The sequence below is a fragment of the Coregonus clupeaformis genome, chromosome 21, assembly GCF_020615455.1.
Source record: "Coregonus clupeaformis isolate EN_2021a chromosome 21, ASM2061545v1, whole genome shotgun sequence".
Classification (NCBI taxonomy): Eukaryota; Metazoa; Chordata; class Actinopteri; order Salmoniformes; family Salmonidae; genus Coregonus; species Coregonus clupeaformis.
In genome coordinates, this window is record NC_059212.1 from 51,503,102 (window position 1) to 51,508,929 (window position 5,828).

Genomic DNA, 5,828 nt, shown 5'->3' on the forward strand with positions numbered 1-5,828 from the left:
TTGAAAGTCTGTGTTGCCCGGCGACAGCCCCAAAACATCACTGCTCTAGAGGAGATCTGCATGGAGGAATGGGCCAAAATACCAGCAACAGTGTGTGAAAACCTTGTGAAGACTTACAGAAAACGTTTGACCTGTGTCATTGCCAACAAAGGGTATATAACAAAGTATTGAGAAACTTTTGTTATTGATCAAATACTTATTTTCCACCATAATTTGCAAATAAAATCATTAAAAATCCTACAATGTGATTTTCTGGATTTTTTTTCTCATTTTGTCTGTCATAGTTGACGTGTACCTATGATGAAAATTACAGGCCTCTCTCATCTTTTTAAGTGGGAGAACTTGCACAATTGGTGGCTGACTAAATACTTTTTTTCCCCACTGTATATATTTTGTATTTGTTTAACACTTTTTTACTACATGATTCCATATGTTATTTAATAGTTTTGATGTCTTCACAATTTCTCTACAATGTAGAAAATAGTAAAAATAAAGAAAAACCCTTGAATGAGTAGGTGTGTCCAAACGTTTGACTGGTACTGTACATATTACCTCGACTAACCTGTGCCCCTGCACATTGACTCCGTACCGGTACCCCCTGTGTATAGGCTCGCTACTGTTATTTTACTGCTGCTCTTTAATTATTATATATACACTACCAGTCAAAAGTTTGGACACACCTACTCATTCAAGGGTTTTTCTTTATTTTTACTATTTTCCGATGATACTGTAGGTTTAAATTTTTTAAATTTTAGTCATTTAGCAGACGCTCTTATCCAGAGCGACTTACAGGAGCAATTAGGGTTAAGTGCCTTGCTCAAGGGCACATCGACAGATTTTTCACCTAGCAGGCTCTGGGATTAGAACCAGCGACCTTTCGGTTACTGGCACAACGCTCTTAACCACTAAGCTACCTGTCTGTTTACATACATTGTGAACTGCACACCTACTGAGATGCACTGTCTGTTCCCATCCTGAGCGTTGATTAATGATCGTTCAGATTGCAGAACAAAGGCAATAGAGAAGCCAGATTTAGACATCTCATATAATTTAAAAGTTCCATTTCACGTCATGCTGTTAATAGAAATGTATGCAAATGTATTAAAAATAAAAAAACATAATGCTATGGGACTCGAAATTGAGCTCAGGGGCATCCTGTTTCCATTGATCATCCTTGAGATGTTTCTACAACTTGATTGGAGTCCACTTGCGGTAAATTCAATTGATTGGACATGATTTGGAAAGGCACACACCTGTCTATATAAGGTCCCACAGTTGACAGTGCATGTCAGAGCAAAAACCTAGCCATGAGGTCGAAGGAATTGTCAGTAGAGCTCAGAGACAGGATTGTGTCGAGGCACAGATCTGGGGAAGGGTACCAAAAAATGTCTGCAGCGTTGAAGGTCCCCAAGAACACAGTAGCCTCCATCATTCTTAAATGGAATAAGTTTGGAACCACCAAGACTCTTCCTAGAGCTGGCTGCCTGGCCAAACTGAGCAATCGGGGGAGAAGGGCCTTTGTCAGGGAGGTGACCAAGAACCCGATGGTCACTCTGACAGAGCTCCAGAGTTCCTCTGTGGAGATGGACAACCATCTCTGCAGCACTCCACCAATCAGGCCTTTTATGGTAGAGTGGCCAGATGGAAGCCACTCCTCAGTAAAAAGTACATGACAGCCCGCTTGGAGTTTGCTAAAAGGCACCTAAAGGACTCTGACCATGAAACAAGATTTTCTGGCCTGAAAGCCAAGCGTCACGTCTGGAGGAAACCTGGCACCATCCCTACGGTGAAGCATGGTGGTGGCAGCATCATGCTGTGGAGGTGTTTTCCAGCGGCAGGGACTGGGAGACTAGTCAGGATCGAGGGAAAGATGAACAAAGCAAAGTACAGAGATCCTTGATGAAAACCTGCTCCAGAGCGCTCAGGACCTCAGACTGAGGCGAAGGTTCACCTTCCAATAGAACAACTACCCTAAGCACACAGCCACTGCAGGAGTGGCTACAGGACAGAACCCGATCGAACATCTCTGGAAAGACCTGAAAATACCTGTGCAGCGACGCTCCCCATCCAACCTGACAGAGCTTGAGAGGATCTGCAGAGAAGAATGGGAGAAACTCCCCAAATACAGGTGTGCCAAGGTTGAAGCGTCATACCCAAGAAGACTCGAGGCTGTAATCGCTGCAAAAGGTGCTTCAACAAAGTACTGAGTAAAGGGTCTCAATACTTATGTAAATGTGTTATTTTTTAAATATTTTTTTTTGCAAAACTGTCAACCTGTTTTTGCTTTGTCATTATGGGGTATTGTGTGTAGATTGAGGAGAAAAACAATTTTAATCAATTTTAGAATAAGGCTGTAAGGTAACAAAGTGGAAAAAGTGAAGGGGTCTGAATACTTTTAGAATGCACTATAATTCCATTACCGTATTCCGTTACTGGGTATAAATCCACTTCACCTACTGTAGTCCAAAATGTTAAATGTTTTAACTCCAGGTGTTATGTCATAGCTGAGACCATTCTTTCTGCAGACATCTTTGAATGTTAATTAGGTGCAGAAATTAGTTTTTGGAAAACGTGGTCGGATAGAAAACTGAAGGAGATTTTACCGTAATTCGATTACCAAACTTTGCATCAGTACAGTTGTTCCAGTAAATGTGCTTTTGTGATATTTTCTGTGTAAATTGTTCAAAGTAATCCTTGTGCATAGTTGTATGGTTTGTTAAACAAAAAAAACAAAAAATGTTTGGCATACATTTTAAAGTGAAAAATCTGAGTCAAAGCGTAATTCCGTTACCATGGAATAGCCCAGCTGTATACCATCTTGTCAATACCTCGCTAGCTTGGAGTTGTCTATCACTACTCACATTGTCTCCAAATTACTGTGTATGACTATCCCTTTGTGTCTTCTAGGTTCTGGCTTTAATAGGACATCAAAGGTAAATCAACCAGCAACAGCAAGCTCCTCTGACACCTATGTGAGTTGAGGGCATATACTGTGGCTCTTTTCACACATTTTTTTCCTTTGCCTATTCCACACCTTTTCCCAATACCTGTACAACCATGGACCATTGACATGACAACATTGAAGTCTTTCAACAATAAGTGGAATGTCGGCCTCAGAAACCGCCTAATTGCTAACTGGTTTATTTAGTTCCACTGCTGAGCAGATAGCGTCCATGATTAGCCTTATATCAGATATACTTTTAGGGACAATGGTCATAACGTTATTACAAGGTTTTTGGAAATGGGTGTCTTTCCTTATCATGGATAAATATTCACAAACTGTGCATCCTATGTCCCTGTTACTAACAACATATTGATACAGACCGAACCATTTGTAACCAGTAATAATGGTATTTTGTTTTCCTTTCCCAAGGCAGTTGGAGGGACAGTTTCCCAGCCTCGCCTGGACAGAGAGCAGCTCCTAGACGACACCGGTTCCTTGACTGTGGAAATCACTGAGGAGTTGTTTGTCAGTGATCATGATAACGATGATGTGGCCACTGCACCTGATGAAGAGGAATAACCTGAGGAACCCAAGAAGAAGAGGGGGAAAAAGGATAGTTCAGATGAGTGGGAGCCGTCTGATAAAGAAGATCCTGTAATACTAATGGACTATTCTTCTGATTCCTCTGAGGATTTGCAAACTGTTGGTTCCTCTGACCTAACAGAAGGGGCCAAAGCTGCTACTTCTCAGACAGAGAGGAAGACGGTAAGCTTGTAGTTCGGTGGTGCGATGAATGTGGAGCTGAGCCTTAAGTCACTTGCACCACACGGAGACATAAGATGCAATACGCCTGTGCTGTGTGTGTGGGTGAGGGCGAACAGGCTGTTGGATTTGACCAATTCTACATGCGGTTCGATGACCTATCCAGCAAAAAAAATAATGTGCAACTCAAACACAAAACCAAAGTTTGTCAACCCACACTCTGCCCAGACTGCGGTAGGTATCACTTCAAGAAAGACCACTTGTGTGAGCACAATATCAAGAAGATCCCCTGCCTAGACTGTGGTAAGCTATTTGTTTCCCAGATATCTCTCAAGCTTCACATTAGAGTCCACCAGGACAGCTTTGTGCATGCATGCATGCAAATTCTGCCTCAAGAAATTCAAGACCAAGCCAGACAAACAGACACATCCCTATCAATGCCCTGACTGCTCGGAGATATTCAATACTTTTAAAAAAACGGAACAGGCACCTTCAAAGCTGCCGAGGGCCAAGGAAGTACATTATGTCTGTGGCCAAGAATTAAATGGGTTGCATGTACTCAATAGACACAAAATTGTACACAACGGGCAGAAACCCTACAAGTGCAAGGTGTGCCAAATGTCCTTCAACCAAGTTAGCCACCTCAAGTCCCATTTGCGCCTCCACACAGGGGAGCGACCCTTCAAGTGTCAACAGTGTGAGAAGTGCTTCAATCACAACGTCAGTCTAAAGAACCACGTGCACCGTTATCATGGTCCAGACTCTCAGGAGCAGGGGGAGAGAGAGAAGGAGCGGAATAGTCAGGAGCTAAACTCTGGAACTGAGGAGAAAAAGCAGGGTGGACACTCTAGTCCTAAAGAACAGGGAGAGGGTCAGGAACCAATCCATCAATCTGAGCAGGAGAGAGAGAAGCGGGAACCGAGAAAGAGGAGGCACAAGAGCAGTCAACGCCAGACATCTGACCCTGAGGAGTTCGAGGAGGAGGGGGTGAGGCAGATCTCTTAAACCCAAGATGGCGAAGTAGTGCAGTCCTGTTTCTGTCGTGTGTCTGTAAATAGCCTGTAAATACCCTGTTTTTTTGTATTTTTCGTACATATTTCCCTATCAGACTTTTCATCCTTCTACAAAATATACTTTCCTGCAACCCGCCTCACTCAATGTGGAACGGATTCTATTTTTGACTTACCTTTATCTAGAATCTAGAATCTCCAGTTGAAACTAGCTAGCCAGCTAGCCAGCTAACTAGCTACTTGCTATTAGCCACAGCTAGCGGTGTTTCACCCAGAACATTGGATTTTTTTCCGCGGGATTAATTTTAATCACTGGACATTGATCACCGGATATTCGGCCAGTCTGCACAGCGCGTTATCGACCAAGAACATATCAGTTTTTCCGCCGGAATCACTGAATCACTGGACCTTTAACTCCGGATTCATCGCTACCAGCTGGCTACAACAAAACGGACGCTGTGGTCTGGCTAATCATCCTGAGCTAGGCCCATCTCCCGGCTATCTACCTCTCTGTCAACCGGACGGGACCACCTAGTGTTGACACGGAGCCCCGCCGATCCTACACGACTGGTCTGCCGACGAAATCGTCTGATGTGGTTACGACGTTAACCACGAAGATTCCATCCATCGGCTAGCCCTGGCCCGCTAGCACACGCTATCCGTGGCCTCTTACTCACTAAACTGAACTAGCTACTGAACTAGCTACTTGCTATTAGCCACAGCTAGCGGTGTTTCACCCAGAACTTTGGATTTTTTTCCGCGGGATTAATTTTAATCATTGGACATTGATCACCGGATATTCGGCCAGTCTGCACAGCGCGTTATCGACCCAGATCATATCAGTTTTTCCGCCGGAATCACTGAATCACTGGACCTTTAACTCTGGATTCATCGCTACCAGCTGGCTACAACAAAACGGACGCTGTGGTCTGGCTAATCATCCTGAGCTAGGCCCATCTCCCGGCTATCTACCTCTCTGTCAACCGGACGGGACCACCTAGTGTTGACACGAAGCCCCGCCGATCCTACACGACTGGTCTGCCGACGAAATCGTCTGATGTGGTTACGACGTTAACCACGAAGATTCCATCCATCTGCTAGCCCTGGCCCGC

General features: G+C 44.0%; 1 pseudogene; it reads left to right on the forward strand.

Moving 5' to 3' along the window:
- Positions 1–2,374: 2,374 nt before the first annotated feature.
- LOC121534705 lies at positions 2,375–4,743 on the forward strand (annotated as a pseudogene).
- Positions 4,744–5,828: the final 1,085 nt, after the last annotated feature.